Genomic DNA, 17,502 nt, shown 5'->3' with positions numbered 1-17,502 from the left:
TCCTTCCTTTGTTGAGCTCCACTTAGGATTGTTAACTGCTAGAAAGCAGCCGCTTGTCAGGATATTTTCTATTCTTTATTGACTGGACACTATAATTGGGTAGCAGAGAGCAGGTACAGGCTTGCTTCTTGGCATTTTTCTTTCCTAAATAATGCAGATTCTGGTTAATTGGGGCAGCCACTTATTTGGGCCAGCTCAAGGAACAAAAGCTAATCAAGAATATAGCCAGGATTCCATTCATTTCGTTAGGACAGCATGCCACTTAATTGGAGCAGCAGACTATTGTGGCTAACTAACTTCAGTCGCGTGCAGTTGTGTGGCTGGTAGATGCTATACGGTACTTAGAGCAAATAGTTTCAAAATAACACAACAGTGGATGAATTCCTCTGTCAATAAATATTAGGAACTAATGCACAGTTTTATAGTACTATTAGTAGTGTATTAATCTGTTTCGTATTTCATTTAAATACATCATTTGTTATTCATTTTATCTTTTTTATACCTTTTTGACTATTTCCATGAAACTTCAGCTAATTGGGGCAGTCACTTAATTGGACCAAAGTGTACTGGCCTCAATGTGTCCTGATTAACGGGAATTTACGGAAATTATGACTACCTGGTATTCTGTTATTTGTTGTTCAGCCACATTTAAATTTCTTCTCCTTTTTCCTTCCTTTGTTGAGCTCCACTTAGGATTGTTAACTGCTAGAAAGCAGCCGCATGTCAGGATATTTTCTATTCTTTATTGACTGGACGCTATAATTGGGTAGCAGAGAGCAGTTGCCGTTGGATGTGGTTAATGCACATTAACAAAAAGCATACTGTATGAATCAACTAATCTCACGTGTCTCTTTTGTGCACAATTGTTCGTCTGTCATCTGTTGACTTGTGTAACTTTAGAACACACAGTTTCAACACCCTATCCCCTGCACGTGTCCTCCTATGGACCCAGCAGGTTTGAAAATAACAAATCTTGGAACCGAGTTTTTGAATCACATCAAACAAGTAACCGCCAACTCTCAACCAAATGAAGTACATTACAAACGGTCAATAGATATCTAAATCTGTGCTTGTCTACAGTTGAGCATTTGTAAATTATCCCCTAACTTCCTATATTCCCAGTTCTCAGAACATCACATTTTTCATGATACTTAATCTTGGTCTTATAATTGTAGCATAAATTAACCATTTCTTCTGATTAGTACTGGTCTCACTGTCATTGTGCTGCAATTGGATTAATGTATCATAGTTGTGGCATCAGTACATGACAGAATATGTTCTGAAATATTGAAAGGATAGTAGTGTAAAAGAAAAGGAAGGTTATCTGGGTTATATAGGAAACAAAGACAGGGCCATATTATTTGAAATATTTTGACACAGAAATCATTTGTGGAGTATCAAACAGTGACTTAGCAAATTTGAAATTGTGTTACCAAGAAATGAAGTAATTTTGCATATGTTTGTAAGTCCATTAGCAATGAATGGTAATGCTATAAGCTAATTCTTGGTTAAGGTTTTCAGATTTGTTAGTGGTGATTTTTTTCAGCAGCAAACTCTTTTGAATGACAATCAAACTGGAACAAGGCCAGTTGTTTCTTAAGATCTTTCCCATTCAGTAGTATTGCTGTAGGGTTCCATATGTAAGCCACTGTCACCTATAATTTTGTGAGTTTGAATGTGACTGGGGTGTTATTACAGCAGTGCTTCAACCAACGAAAGGCATGATTTACTATCAATGTATTGTGCCACTGGTCGTGCTTGAATTCCCTCAGATTTGCCGTCTATTTCATCACAAAGATCCGGAAACCATAGAGCAAGTTTTCTCAACCAAGTTCCGTTGAACCCCAGGGTTCTGTGAGAGGTCACTAGCGGTTCCACAAGATATCGTGATTAAATGAAAATAAACATAATTTTTCAAAAATTGAGCAAAGCGCAGTGTTAATTCTCACAGTGGTGGACAGTTACCGAACAGACCCTTTAGCAATCTCGCTAAATATCTTTCAGTCCAGTATGGCAGTGTGCAGTAAGACCGTGTTTATTTGCGTGAGTCCATTCTCAGGTTTTAAACGTGAGATGGGGAAGGACTTTAATAATTGCTGAGCACTGTATTGCTCAGTAGGGTGGATGATAGGCTGATGGTGAGTGCTGTATTGCTCAGAGGGGAGGATGGTAGGCTGATGGTGAGTGCTGCATTGCTCAGTGGGGTGGACGGTAGGCTGATGGTGAGTGCCGTATTGCTCAGTGGGGAGGACGATAGGCTGATGGTGAGTGCTGTATTGCTCAGAGGGGAGGACGGTAGGCTGATGGTGAGTGTTGTATTGCTCAGAGGGGAGGACGATAGGCTGATGGTGAGTGCCGTATTGCTCAGTGGGGAGGACGATAGGCTGATGGTGAGTGCTGTATTGCTCAGAGGGGAGGACGGTAGGCTGATGGTGAGTGTTGTATTGCTCAGAGGGGAGGACGATAGGCTGATGGGGAGTGCTGTATTGCTCAGAGGGGAGGACGGTAGGCTGATGGTGAGTGTTGTATTGCTCAGTGGGGTGGACGATAGGCTGGTGGTGAGTGCTGTATTGCTCAGAGGGGAGGACGATAGGCTGATGGTGAGTGCTGTATTGCTCAGTGGGGTGGACGATAGGCTGATGGTGAGTGCTGTATTGCTCAGAGGGGAGGACGATAGGCTGATGGTGAGTGCTGTATTGCTCAGAGGGGTGGACGGTAGGCTAAAGGTGAGTGCTGTATTGCTCAGTGGGGTGGACGATAGGCTGATGGTGAGTGCTGTATTGCTCAGAGGGGTGGACGATAGGCTGATGCTGAGTGTTGTATTGCTCAGTGGTGTGGACGGTAGGCTGATGGTGAGTGCTGTATTGCTCAGAGGGGAGGACGGTAGGCTGATGGTGAGTGCTGTATTGCTCAGAGTGGAGGACGGTAGGCTGATGGTGAGTGCTGTATTGCTCAGTGGGGAGGACGATAGGCTGATGGTGAGTGCTGTATTGCTCAGTGGGGTGGACGATAGGCTGGTGGTGAGTGCTGTATTGCTCAGAGGGGAGGACGATAGGCTGATGGTGAGTGCTGTATTGCTCAGTGGGGTGGACGATAGGCTGGTGGTGAGTGCTGTATTGCTCAGAGGGGAGGACGATAGGCTGATGGTGAGTGCTGTATTGCTCAGTGGGGTGGACGATAGGCTGGTGGTGAGTGCTGTATTGCTCAGAGGGGAGGACGATAGGCTGATGGTGAGTGCTGTATTGCTCAGAGGGGAGGACGGTAGGCTGATGGTGAGTGCTGTATTGCTCAGTGGGGTGGACGATAGGCTGATGGTGAGTGCTGTATTGCTCAGTGGGGTGGACGATAGGCTGATGGTGAGTGCTGTATTGCTCAGAGGGGAGGACGGTAGGCTGATGGTGAGTGTTGTATTGCTCAGTGGGGTGGACGATAGGCTGGTGGTGAGTGCTGTATTGCTCAGAGGGGAGGACGATAGGCTGATGGTGAGTGCTGTATTGCTCAGTGGGGTGGACGATAGGCTGATGGTGAGTGCTGTATTGCTCAGAGGGGTGGACGGTAGGCTAAAGGTGAGTGCTGTATTGCTCAGTGGGGTGGACGATAGGCTGATGGTGAGTGCTGTATTGCTCAGAGGGGTGGACGATAGGCTGATGCTGAGTGTTGTATTGCTCAGTGGTGTGGACGGTAGGCTGATGGTGAGTGCTGTATTGCTCAGAGGGGAGGACGGTAGGCTGATGGTGAGTGCTGTATTGCTCAGTGGGGAGGACGATAGGCTGATGGTGAGTGCTGTATTGCTCAGTGGGGAGGACGGTAGGCTGATGGTGAGTGCTCTATTGCTCAGTGGGGAGGATGGTAGGCTGATGGTGAGTGCTGTATTGCTCAGTGGGGTGGAAGATAGGCTGATGGTGAGTGCCGTATTGCTCAGTGGGGAGGACGAAAGGCTGATGGTGAGTGCCGTATTGCTCAGTGGGGAGGACGATAGGCTGATGGTGAGTGCTGTATTGCTCAGTGGGGAGGACGATAGGCTGATGGTGAGTGCTGTATTGCTCAGAGGGGTGGACGATTGGCTGATGGTGAGTGCTGTATTGTATGGAGGGGTGGACGATAGGCTGATGGTGAGTGCTGTATTGCTCAGAGGGGTGGACGGTAGGCTGATGGTGAGTGCTGTATTGCTCAGTGGGGAGGACGAAAGGCTGATGGTGAGTGCTGTATTGCTCAGTGGGGTGGACGATAGGCTGATGGTGAGTGCTGTATTGCTCAGTGAGGAGGGCGATAGGCTGATGGTGAGTGCTGTATTGCTCAGAGGGGAGGACGATAGGCTGATGGTGAGTGCTGTATTGCTCAGTGGGGTGGACGGTACGCTGATGGTGAGTGCCGTATTGCTCAGAGGGCAGGACGATAGGCTGATGGTGAGTGCTGTATTGCTCAGAGGGGAGGACGATAGGCTGATGGTGAGTGTTGTATTGCTCAGAGGGGAGGACGATAGGCTGATGGTGAGTGCTGTATTGCTCAGTGGGGTGGACGACAGGCTGATGGTGAGTGCTGTATTGCTCAGTGGGGTGGACGATAGGCTGATGGTGAGTGCTGTATTGCTCAGTGGGGTGGACGGTAGACTGATGGTGGGTGCTGTATTGCTCAGTGGGGAGGACGATAGGCTGATGGCGAGTGCTGTATTGCTCAGTGGGGTGGACGATAGGCTGATGGTGAGTGCTGTATTGCTCAGTGGGGTGGACGGTACGCTGATGGTGAGTGCCGTATTGCTCAGAGGGGAGGACGATAGGCTGATGGTGAGTGCCGTATTGCTCAGAGGGGAGGACGATAGGCTGATGGTGAGTGCTGTATTGCTCAGAGGGGTGGACGATAGGCTGATGGTGAGTGCTGTATTGCTCATTGGGGAAGACGATAGGCTGATGGTGAGTGTTGTGTTGCTCAGAGGGGAGGACAATAGGCTGATGGTGAGTGCTGTATTGCTCAGTGGGGTGGACGGTACGCTGATGGTGAGTGCCGTATTGCTCAGAGGGGAGGACGATAGGCTGATGGTGAGTGCTGTATTGCTCAGAGGGGAGGACGATAGGCTGATGGTGAGTGTTGTATTGCTCAGTGGGGAGGACGAAAGGCTGATGGTGAGTGCTGTATTGCTCAGTGGGGAGGACGATAGGCTGATGGTGAGTGCTGTATTGTTCAGTGGGGAGGACGATAGGCTGATGGTGAGTGCTGTATTGCTCGGAGGGGAGGACGATAGGCTGATGGTGAGTGCCGTATTGCTCAGAGGGGAGGACGATAGGCTGATGGTGAGTGCTGTATTGCTCAGAGGGGTGGACGATAGGCTGATGGTGAGTGCTGTATTGCTCATTGGGGAAGACGATAGGCTGATGGTGAGTGTTGTGTTGCTCAGAGGGGAGGACAATAGGCTGATGGTGAGTGCCGTATTGCTCAGAGGGGAGGACGGTAGGCTGATGGTGAGTGCTGTATTGCTCAGAGGGGAGGACGATAGGCTGATGGTGAGTGCTGTATTGCTCAGAGGGGAGGACGGTAGGCTGATGGTGAGTGTTGTGTTGCTCAGAGGGGAGGATGATAGGCTGATGGGGAGTGCTGTATTGCTCAGAGGGGAGGACGATAGGCTGATGGTGAGTGCTGTATTGCTCAGAGGGGAGGACGATAGGCTGATGGTGAGTGCTGTATTGCTCAGTGGGGTGGACGATAGGCTGATGGTGAGTGCTGTATTGCTCAGTGGGGAGGACGAAAGGCTGATGGTGAGTGCTGTATTGCTCAGTGGGGAGGACGATAGGCTGATGGTGAGTGCTGTATTGTTCAGTGGGGAGGACGATAGGCTGATGGTGAGTGCTGTATTGCTCAGAGGGGTGGATGGTAGGCTGATGGTGAGTGCTGTATTGCTCAGTGGGGAGGACGATAGGCTGATGGTGAGTGCCGTATTGTTCAGTGGGGAGGACGATAGGCTGATGGTGAGTGCTGTATTGCTCGGAGGGGAGGACGATAGGCTGATGGTGAGTGCTGTATTGCTCAGTGGGGAGGACGATAGGCTGATGGTGAGTGCTGTATTGCTCAGAGGGGTGGACGGTAGGCTGATGGTGAGTGCTGTATTGCTCAGTGGGGTGGACGATAGGCTGATGGTGAGTGCTGTATTGCTCAGTGGGGAGGACGATAGGCTGATGGTGAGTGCTGTATGGCTCAGTGGGGAGGACGATAGGCTGATGGTGAGTGCTGTATTGCTCAGTGGGGTGGACGATAGGCTGATGGTGAGTGCTGTATTACTCAGTGGGGAGGACGGTAGGCTGATGGGGAGTGCTGTATTGCTCAGAGGGGAGGACGATAGGCTGATGGTGAGTGCTGTATTGCTCAGAGGGGTGGACGATAGGCTGATGGTGAGTGCTGTATTGCTCAGAGGGGAGGACAATAGGCTGATGGTGAGTGCTGTATTGCTCATTGGGGAAGACGATAGGCTGATGGTGAGTGCTGTATTGCTCAGAGGGGAGGACAATAGGCTGATGGTGAGTGCCGTATTGCTCAGAGGGGAGGACGGTAGGCTGATGGTGAGTGCTGTATTGCTCAGAGGGGAGGACGATAGGCTGATGGTGAGTGCTGTATTGCTCAGAGGGGAGGACGATAGGCTGATGGTGAGTGCTGTATTGCTCAGAGGGGAGGATGATAGGCTGATGGGGAGTGCTGTATTGCTCAGAGGGGAGGACGATAGGCTGATGGGGAGTGCTGTATTGCTCAGAGGGGAGGCCGATAGGCTGATGGGGAGTGCTGTATTGCTCAGAGGGGAGGACGATAGGCTGATGGTGAGTGCTGTATTGCTCAGCGGGGAGGACGATAGGCTGATGGGGAGTGCTGTATTGCTCAGAGGGGAGGACGATAGGCTGATGGTGAGTGCTGTATTGCTCAGAGGGGAGGACGGTAGGCTGATGGTGAGTGCTGTATTGCTCAGAGGGGAGGACGATAGGCTGATGGTGAGTGCTGTATTGCTCAGAGGGGAGGCCGATAGGCTGATGGGGAGTGCTGTATTGCTCAGAGGGGAGGACGATAGGCTGATGGTGAGTGCTGTATTGCTCAGCGGGGAGGACGATAGGCTGATGGGGAGTGCTGTATTGCTCAGTTGGGTGGACGATAGGCTGATGGTGAGTGCTGTATTGCTCAGAGGGGAGGACGATAGGCTGATGGGGAGTGCTGTATTGCTCAGAGGGGTGGACGATAGGATGATGGTGAGTGCTGTTTTGCTCAGAGGGGAGGACGATAGGCTGATGGTGTGTGGTATATTGCTCAGAGGGGAGGACGATAGGCTGATGGTGAGTGCCGTATTGCTCAGAGGGGAGGACGATAGGCTGATGGTGAGTGCCGTATTGCTCAGAGGGGAGGACGATAGGCTGATGGTGAGTGCTGTATTGCTCAGTGGGGAGGATGATAGGCTGATGGTGAGTGCCGTATTGCTCAGAGGGGAGGACGATAGGCTGATGGTGAGTGCTGTATTGTTCAGTGGGGTGGACGATAGGCTGATGGTGTGTGCTGTATTGTTCAGAGGGGAGGACGATAGGCTGATGGTGTGTGCTGTATTGCTCAGAGGGGAGGACGATAGGCTGATGGTGTGTGCTGTATTGCTCAGAGAGGAGGACGATAGGCTGATGGTGAGTGCTGTATTGCTCAGTGGGGAGGACGGTAGGCTGATGGTGAGTGCTGTATTGCTCAGAGGGGTGGACGGTAGGCTGATGGTGAGTGCTGTATTGCTCAGAGGGGAGGACGATAGGCTGATGGTGTGTGGTGTATTGCTCAGAGGGGAGGACGATAGGCTGATGGTGTGTGCTGTATTGCTCAGAGGGGAGGACGATAGGCTGAGGGTGAGTGCTGTATTGCTCAGTGGGGTGGACGATAGGCTGATGGTGAGTGCTGTATTGCTCAGTGGGGTGGACGACAGGCTGATGGTGAGTGCTGTATTGCTCAGTGGGGTGGACGATAGGCTGATGGTGAGTGCTGTATTGCTCAGTGGGGTGGACGGTAGACTGATGGTGGGTGCTGTATTGCTCAGTGGGGAGGACGATAGGCTGATGGCGAGTGCTGTATTGCTCAGTGGGGTGGACGATAGGCTGATGGTGAGTGCTGTATTGCTCAGTGGGGTGGACGGTACGCTGATGGTGAGTGCCGTATTGCTCAGAGGGGAGGACGATAGGCTGATGGTGAGTGCCGTATTGCTCAGAGGGGAGGACGATAGGCTGATGGTGAGTGCTGTATTGCTCAGAGGGGAGGACGATAAGCTGATGGTGAGTGTTGTATTCCTCAGAGAGGAGTACGATAGGCTGATGGTGACTGCTGTATTGCTCAGTGGGGTGGACGATACGCTGATGGTGAGTGCTGTATTGCTCAGAGGGGAGGACGATAGGCTCATGGTGAGTGTTGTATTGCTCAGTGGGGCGGACGGTAGGCTGATGGTGAGTGCTGTATTGCTCAGAGGGGAGGACGATAGGCTGATGGTGAGTGTTGTATTGCTCAGTGGGGAGGACGAAAGGCTGATGGTGAGTGCTGTATTGCTCAGTGGGGAGGACGATAGGCTGATGGTGAGTGCTGTATTGTTCAGTGGGGAGGACGATAGGCTGATGGTGAGTGCTGTATTGCTCGGAGGGGAGGACGATAGGCTGATGGTGAGTGCCGTATTGCTCAGAGGGGAGGACGATAAGCTGATGGTGAGTGCTGTATTGCTCAGAGGGGAGGATGATAGGCTGATGGGGAGTGCTGTATTGCTCAGAGGGGAGGACGATAGGCTGATGGGGAGTGCTGTATTGCTCAGAGGGGAGGCCGATAGGCTGATGGGGAGTGCTGTATTGCTCAGAGGGGAGGACGATAGGCTGATGGTGAGTGCTGTATTGCTCAGAGGGGTGGACAGTAGGCTAAAGGTGAGTGCTGTATTGCTCAGTGGGGTGGATGATAGGCTGATGGTGAGTGTTGTATTGCTCAGTGGGGTGGACGGTAGGCTGATGGTGAGTGCCGTATTGCTCAGAGGGGAGGACGATAGGCTGATGGTGAGTGCTGTATTGCTCAGAGGGGAGGACGGTAGGCTGATGGTGAGTGCTGTATTGCTCAGTGGGGAGGACGATAGGCTGATGGTGAGTGCTGTATTGCTCAGAGGGGAGGACGATAGGCTGATGGTGAGTGCTGTATTGCTCAGAGGGGAGGACGATAGGCTGATGGTGAGTGCTGTATTGCTCAGTGGGGAGGACGATAGGCTGATGGTGAGTGCTGTATTGCTCAGTGGGGAGGACGATAGGCTGATGGTGAGTGCTGTATTGCTCAGTGGGGAGGACGATAGGCTGATGGTGAGTGCCGTATTGCTCAGTGGGGAGGACGATAGGCTGATGGTGAGTGCCGTATTGCTCAGAGGGGAGGATGATAGGCTGATGGGGAGTGCTGTATTGCTCAGAGGGGAGGACGATAGGCTGATGGTGAGTGCTGTATTGCTCAGAGGGGTGGACAGTAGGCTAAAGGTGAGTGCTGTATTGCTCAGTGGGGTGGATGATAGGCTGATGGTGAGTGTTGTATTGCTCAGTGGGGTGGACGGTAGGCTGATGGTGAGTGCCGTATTGCTCAGAGGGGAGGACGATAGGCTGATGGTGAGTGCTGTATTGCTCAGAGGGGAGGACGGTAGGCTGATGGTGAGTGCTGTATTGCTCAGTGGGGAGGACGATAGGCTGATGGTGAGTGCTGTATTGCTCAGAGGGGAGGACGATAGGCTGATGGTGAGTGCTGTATTGCTCAGAGGGGAGGACGATAGGCTGATGGTGAGTGCTGTATTGCTCAGTGGGGAGGACGATAGGCTGATGGTGAGTGCTGTATTGCTCAGTGGGGAGGACGATAGGCTGATGGTGAGTGCTGTATTGCTCAGTGGGGAGGACGATAGGCTGATGGTGAGTGCCGTATTGCTCAGTGGGGAGGACGATAGGCTGATGGTGAGTGCCGTATTGCTCAGAGGGGAGGACGATAGGCTGATGGTGAGTGCTGTATTGCTCAGAGGGGAGGACGATAGGCTGATGGTGAGTGCTGTATTGTTCAGTTGGGTGGACGATAGGCTGATGGTGAGTGCTGTATTGTTCAGTGGGGTGGACGATAGGCTGATGGTGTCTGCTGTATTGCTCAGAGGGGAGGACGATAGGCTGATGGTGTGTGGTGTATTGCTCAGAGGGGAGGACGATAGGCAGATGGTGTGTGCTGTATTGCTCAGAGGGGAGGACGATAGGCTGAGGGTGAGTGCTGTATTGCTCAGTGGGGTGGACGATAGGCTGATGGTGAGTGCTGTATTGCTCAGTGGGGTGGACGACAGGCTGATGGTGAGTGCTGTATTGCTCAGTGGGGTGGACGATAGGCTGATGGTGAGTGCTGTATTGCTCAGAGGGGTGGACGATAGGCTGATGGTGAGTGCTGTATTGCTCAGAGGGGAGGACGATAGGCTGATGGTGAGTGTTGTATTGCTCAGTGGGGAGGACGAAAGGCTGATGGTGAGTGCTGTATTGCTCAGTGGGGAGGACGATAGGCTGATGGTGAGTGCTGTATTGTTCAGTGGGGAGGACGATAGGCTGATGGTGAGTGCTGTATTGCTCGGAGGGGAGGACGATAGGCTGATGGTGAGTGCCGTATTGCTCGGAGGGGAGGACGATAGGCTGATGGTGAGTGCCGTATTGCTCAGAGGGGAGGACGGTAGGCTGATGGTGAGTGCTGTATTGCTCAGTCGGGAGGACGATAAGCTGATGGTGAGTGCTGTATTGCTCAGAGGGGAGGATGATAGGCTGATGGGGAGTGCTGTATTGCTCAGAGGGGAGGACCATAGGCTGATGGGGAGTGCTGTATTGCTCAGAGGGGAGGCCGATAGGCTGATGGGGAGTGCTGTATTGCTCAGAGGGGAGGACGATAGGCTGATGGTGAGTGCTGTATTGCTCAGAGGGGTGGACAGTAGGCTAAAGGTGAGTGCTGTATTGCTCAGTGGGGTGGATGATAGGCTGATGGTGAGTGTTGTATTGCTCAGTGGGGTGGACGGTAGGCTGATGGTGAGTGCCGTATTGCTCAGAGGGGAGGACGATAGGCTGATGGTGAGTGCTGTATTGCTCAGAGGGGAGGACGGTAGGCTGATGGTGAGTGCTGTATTGCTCAGAGGGGAGGACGATAGGCTGATGGTGAGTGCCGTATTGCTCAGAGGGGAGGACGATAGGCTGATGGTGAGTGCTGTATTGCTCAGTGGGGAGGACGATAGGCTGATGGTGAGTGCCGTATTGCTCAGAGGGGAGGACGATAGGCTGATGGTGAGTGCTGTATTGCTCAGAGGGGAGGACGATAGGCTGATGGTGAGTGCTGTATTGTTCAGTGGGGTGGACGATAGGCTGATGGTGTGTGCTGTATTGTTCAGAGGGGAGGACGATAGGCTGATGGTGTGTGCTGTATTGCTCAGAGGGGAGGGCGATAGGCTGATGGTGTGTGCTGTATTGCTCAGAGAGGAGGACGATAGGCTGATGGTGAGTGCTGTATTGCTCAGTGGGGAGGACGGTAGGCTGATGGTGAGTGCTGTATTGTTCAGTGGGGTGGACGATAGGCTGATGGTGTCTGCTGTATTGCTCAGAGGGGAGGACGATAGGCTGATGGTGAGTGCTGTATTGCTCAGAGGGGAGGACGATAGGCTGATGGTGAGTGCTGTATTGCTCAGAGGGGAGGACGATAGGCTGATGGTGAGTGCTGTATTGCTCAGTGGGGTGGACGATAGGCTGATGGTGAGTGCTGTATTGCTCAGTGGGGTGGACGATAGGCTGATGGTGAGTGCTGTATTGCTCAGTGGGGTGGACGGTAGACTGATGGTGGGTGCTGTATTGCTCAGAGGGGAGGACGATAGGATGATGGTGAGTACTGTATTGCTCAGAGGGGTGGACGGTAGGCTGATGGTGAGTGCTGTATTGCTCAGAGGGGAGGACGGTAGGCTGATGGTGACTGCTGTATTGCTCATTGCAGAGGACGTTAGGCTGATGGTGAGTCCTGTATTGCTCAGAGTGGAAGACGATAGGCTGATGGTGAGTGTTGTATTGCTCAGAGGGGAGGACGATAGGCTGATGGTGAGTGCTGTATTGCTCAGAGGGGTGGACGATAGGCTGATGGTGAGTGCTGTATTGCTCAGTGAGGAGGACGATAGGCTGATGGTGAGTGCTGCATTGCTCAGTGGAGAGGACGATAGGCTGATGGTGAGTGTTGTATTGCTGATTGGGGAGGACGATAGGCTGATGGTGAGTGCTGTGTTGCTCAGAGGGGAGGACGGTAGGCTGATGGTGAGTGCTGTATTGCTCAGTGGGGTGGACGATAGGCTGATGGTGAGTGTTGTATTGCTCAGAGGGGAGGACGATAGGCTGATGGTGAGTGCTGTATTGCTCAGAGGGGAAAACGATAGGCTGATGGTGAGTGCTGTATTGCTCAGAGGGGAGGACGGTAGGCTGATGGTGAGTGCTGTATTGCTCAGAGGGGAGGACGATAGGCTGATGGTGAGTGCTGTATTGCTCAGAGGGGAAAACGATAGGCTGATGGTGAGTGCTGTATTGCTCAGTGGGGTGGACGATAGGCTGATGGTGAGTGTTGTATTGCTCAGAGGGGAGGACGGTAAGCTGATTGTGAGTGCTGTATTGCTCAGAGGGGAAGACGATAGGCTGATGGTGAGTGCTGTATTGCTCAGAGGGGAGGACGGTAGGCTGATGGTGAGTGCTGTATTGCTCAGAGGGGAGGACGATAGGCTGATGGTGAGTGCTGTATTGCTCAGAGGGGAGGACGATAGGCTGATCGTGAGTGCTGTATTGCTCAGAGGGGAAGTCGATAGGCTGATGGTGAGTGCTGTATTGCTCAGTGGGGAGGACGAAAGGCTGATGGTGAGTGCTGTATTGCTCAGTGGGGAGGACGATAGGCTGATGGTGAGTGCTGTATTGTTCAGTGGGGAGGACGATAGGCTGATGGTGAGTGCTGTATTGCTCGGAGGGGAGGACGATAGGCTGATGGTGAGTGCCGTATTGCTCAGAGGGGAGGACGATAGGCTGATGGTGAGTGCCGTATTGCTCAGAGGGGAGGACGGTAGGCTGATGGTGAGTGCTGTATTGCTCAGTCGGGAGGACGATAAGCTGATGGTGAGTGCTGTATTGCTCAGAGGGGAGGATGATAGGCTGATGGGGAGTGCTGTATTGCTCAGAGGGGAGGACCATAGTCTGATGGGGAGTGCTGTATTGCTCAGAGGGGAGGCCGATAGGCTGATGGGGAGTGCTGTATTGCTCAGAGGGGAGGACGATAGGCTGATGGTGAGTGCTGTATTGCTCAGAGGGGTGGACAGTAGGCTAAAGGTGAGTGCTGTATTGCTCAGAGGGGAGGACGATAGGCTGATGGTGAGTGCTGTATTGCTCAGAGGGGAGGACGATAGGCTGATGGTGAGTGCTGTATTGCTCAGTGGGGAGGACGATAGGCTGATGGTGAGTGCCGTATTGCTCAGAGGGGAGGACGATAGGCTGATGGTGAGTGCTGTATTGCTCAGAGGGGAGGACGATAGGCTGATGGTGAGTGCTGTATTGTTCAGTGTGGTGGACGATGGGCTGATGGTGTGTGCTGTATTGTTCAGAGGGGAGGACGATAGGCTGATGGTGTGTGCTGTATTGCTCAGAGGGGAGGACGATAGGCTGATGGTGTGTGCTGTATTGCTCAGAGAGGAGGACGATAGGCTGATGGTGAGTGCTGTATTGCTCAGTGGGGAGGACGGTAGGCTGATGGTGAGTGCTGTATTGTTCAGTGGGGTGGACGATAGGCTGATGGTGTCTGCTGTATTGCTCAGAGGGGAGGACGATAGGCTGATGGTGAGTGCTGTATTGCTCAGAGGGGAGGACGATAGGCAGATGGTGTGTGCTGTATTGCTCAGAGGGGAGGACAATAGGCTGATGGTGAGTGCTGTATTGCTCAGAGGGGAGGACGATAGGCTGATGGTGAGTGCTGTATTGCTCAGTGGGGTGGACGATAGGCTGATGGTGAGTGCTGTATTGCTCAGTGGGGTGGACGATAGGCTGATGGTGAGTGCTGATTTGCTCAGTGGGGTGGACGGTAGACTGATGGTGGGTGCTGTATTGCTCAGAGGGGAGGACGATAGGATGATGGTGAGTACTGTATTGCTCAGAGGGGTGGACGGTAGGCTGATGGTGAGTGCTGTATTGCTCAGAGGGGAGGACGGTAGGCTGATGGTGACTGCTGTATGCTCATTGGAGAGGACGTTAGGCTGATGGTGAGTCCTGTATTGCTCAGAGTGGAAGACGATAGGCTGATGGTGAGTGTTGTATTGCTCAGAGGGGAGGACGATATGCTGATGGTGAGTGCTGTATTGCTCAGAGGGGTGGACGATAGGCTGATGGTGAGTGCTGTATTGCTCAGTGAGGAGGACGATAGGCTGATGGTGAGTGCTGTATTGCTCAGTGGGGAGGACGATAGGCTGATGGTGAGTGCTGTGTTGCTCAGAGGGGAGGACGGTAGGCTGATGGTGAGTGCTGTATTGCTCAGTGGGGTGGACGATAGGCTGATGGTGAGTGTTGTATTGCTCAGAGGGGAGGACGATAGGCTGATGGTGAGTGCTGTATTGCTCAGAGGGGAAAACGATAGGCTGATGGTGAGTGCTGTATTGCTCAGAGGGGAGGACGGTAGGCTGATGGTGAGTGCTGTATTGCTCAGAGGGGAGGACGATAGGCTGATGGTGAGTGCTGTATTGCTCAGAGGGGAAAACGATAGGCTGATGGTGAGTGCTGTATTGCTCAGTGGGGTGGACGATAGGCTGATGGTGAGTGTTGTATTGCTCAGAGGGGAGGACGGTAAGCTGATTGTGAGTGCTGTATTGCTCAGAGGGGAGGACGATAGGCTGATGGTGAGTGCTGTATTGCTCAGAGGGGAGGACGGTAGGCTGATGGTGAGTGCTGTATTGCTCAGAGGGGAGGACGATAGGCTGATGGTGAGTGCTGTATTGCTCAGAGGGGAAGTCGATAGGCTGATGGTGAGTGCTGTATTGCTCAGAAGGGAGGACGATAGGCTGATGGTGAGTGCTGTATTGCTCAGTGGGGAGGACGATAGGCTGATGGTGAGTGTTGTATTGCTGATTGGGGAGGACGATAGGCTGATGGTGAGTGCTGTGTTGCTCAGAGGGGAGGACGGTAGGCTGATGGTGAGTGCTGTATTGCTCAGATGGGAGGACGGTAGGCTGATGGTGAGTGCTGTATTGCTCAGAGGGGAGGACGGTAGGCTGATGGTGAGTGCTGTATTGCTCAGTGGGGAGGACGATAGGCTGATGGTGAGTGCTGTATTGCTCAGAGGGGAGGACGATAGGCTGGTGGTGAGAACTGTATTGCTCAGAGGGGAGGACGGTAGGCTGATGGTGAGTGCTGTATTGCTCAGAGGGGAGGACGATAGGCTGATGGTGAGTGCTGTATTGCTCAGTGGGGTGGACGATAGGCTGATGGTGAGTGCTGTATTGCTCAGAGGGGAGGACGATAGGCTGATGGTGAGTGCTGTATTGCTCAGTGGGGAGGACGATAGGCTGATGGTGAGTGTTGTATTGCTCAGAGGGGAGGACGGTAGGCTGATGGTGAGTGCTGTATTGCTCAGAGGGGTGGATGATAGGCTGATGGTGAGTGTTGTATTGCTCAGAGGGGAGGACGGTAGGCTGATGGTGAGTGCTGTATTGCTCAGTGGGGTGCAAGATAGGCTGATGGTGAGTGCTGTATTGCTCAGAGGGGTGGACGGTAGGCTAAAGGTGAGTGCTGTATTGCTCAGAGGGGTTGACGGTAGGCTAAAGGTGAGTGCTGTATTGTTCAGTGGGGTGGACGATAGGCTGATGGTGAGTGCTGTATTACTCAGAGGGGAGGACGATAGGCTGATGGTGAGTGCTGTATTGCTCAGAGGGGAGGATGATAGGCTGATGGGGAGTGCTGTATTGCTCAGAGGGGAGGACCATAGTCTGATGGGGAGTGCTGTATTGCTCAGAGGGGAGGCCGATAGGCTGATGGGGAGTGCTGTATTGCTCAGAGGGGAGGACGATAGGCTGATGGTGAGTGCTGTATTGCTCAGAGGGGTGGACAGTAGGCTAAAGGTGAGTGCTGTATTGCTCAGAGGGGAGGACGATAGGCTGATGGTGAGTGCTGTATTGCTCAGAGGGGAGGACGATAGGCTGATGGTGAGTGCTGTATTGCTCAGTGGGGAGGACGATAGGCTGATGGTGAGTGCCGTATTGCTCAGAGGGGAGGACGATAGGCTGATGGTGAGTGCTGTATTGCTCAGAGGGGAGGACGATAGGCTGATGGTGAGTGCTGTATTGTTCAGTGGGGTGGACGATGGGCTGATGGTGTGTGCTGTATTGTTCAGAGGGGAGGACGATAGGCTGATGGTGTGTGCTGTATTGCTCAGAGGGGAGGACGATAGGCTGATGGTGTGTGCTGTATTGCTCAGAGAGGAGGACGATAGGCTGATGGTGAGTGCTGTATTGCTCAGTGGGGAGGACGGTAGGCTGATGGTGAGTGCTGTATTGTTCAGTGGGGTGGACGATAGGCTGATGGTGTCTGCTGTATTGCTCAGAGGGGAGGACGATAGGCTGATGGTGAGTGCTGTATTGCTCAGAGGGGAGGACGATAGGCAGATGGTGTGTGCTGTATTGCTCAGAGGGGAGGACAATAGGCTGATGGTGAGTGCTGTATTGCTCAGAGGGGAGGACGATAGGCTGATGGTGAGTGCTGTATTGCTCAGTGGGGTGGACGATAGGCTGATGGTGAGTGCTGTATTGCTCAGTGGGGTGGACGATAGGCTGATGGTGAGTGCTGATTTGCTCAGTGGGGTGGACGGTAGACTGATGGTGGGTGCTGTATTGCTCAGAGGGGAGGACGATAGGATGATGGTGAGTACTGTATTGCTCAGAGGGGTGGACGGTAGGCTGATGGTGAGTGCTGTATTGCTCAGAGGGGAGGACGGTAGGCTGATGGTGACTGCTGTATGCTCATTGGAGAGGACGTTAGGCTGATGGTGAGTCCTGTATTGCTCAGAGTGGAAGACGATAGGCTGATGGTGAGTGTTGTATTGCTCAGAGGGGAGGACGATATGCTGATGGTGAGTGCTGTATTGCTCAGAGGGGTGGACGATAGGCTGATGGTGAGTGCTGTATTGCTCAGTGAGGAGGACGATAGGCTGATGGTGAGTGCTGTATTGCTCAGTGGGGAGGACGATAGGCTGATGGTGAGTGCTGTGTTGCTCAGAGGGGAGGACGGTAGGCTGATGGTGAGTGCTGTATTGCTCAGTGGGGTGGACGATAGGCTGATGGTGAGTGTTGTATTGCTCAGAGGGGAGGACGATAGGCTGATGGTGAGTGCTGTATTGCTCAGAGGGGAAAACGATAGGCTGATGGTGAGTGCTGTATTGCTCAGAGGGGAGGACGGTAGGCTGATGGTGAGTGCTGTATTGCTCAGAGGGGAGGACGATAGG

The 17,502-nt window shown here is 52.8% G+C and overlaps 1 protein-coding gene across 1 annotated transcript in view; it reads left to right on the top strand.

Moving 5' to 3' along the window:
* Positions 1 to 17,502, top strand: part of tenm4 (teneurin transmembrane protein 4) — a 1,643,409-nt gene that overhangs the window by 1,405,796 nt on the left and 220,111 nt on the right. The gene's annotated exons all lie outside the window — the stretch shown is intronic.

The sequence above is a fragment of the Hypanus sabinus genome, chromosome 3, assembly GCF_030144855.1.
Source record: "Hypanus sabinus isolate sHypSab1 chromosome 3, sHypSab1.hap1, whole genome shotgun sequence".
NCBI classification, from domain to species: Eukaryota; Metazoa; Chordata; class Chondrichthyes; order Myliobatiformes; family Dasyatidae; genus Hypanus; species Hypanus sabinus.
This window is presented reverse-complemented; position numbering and strand designations above follow the sequence as displayed.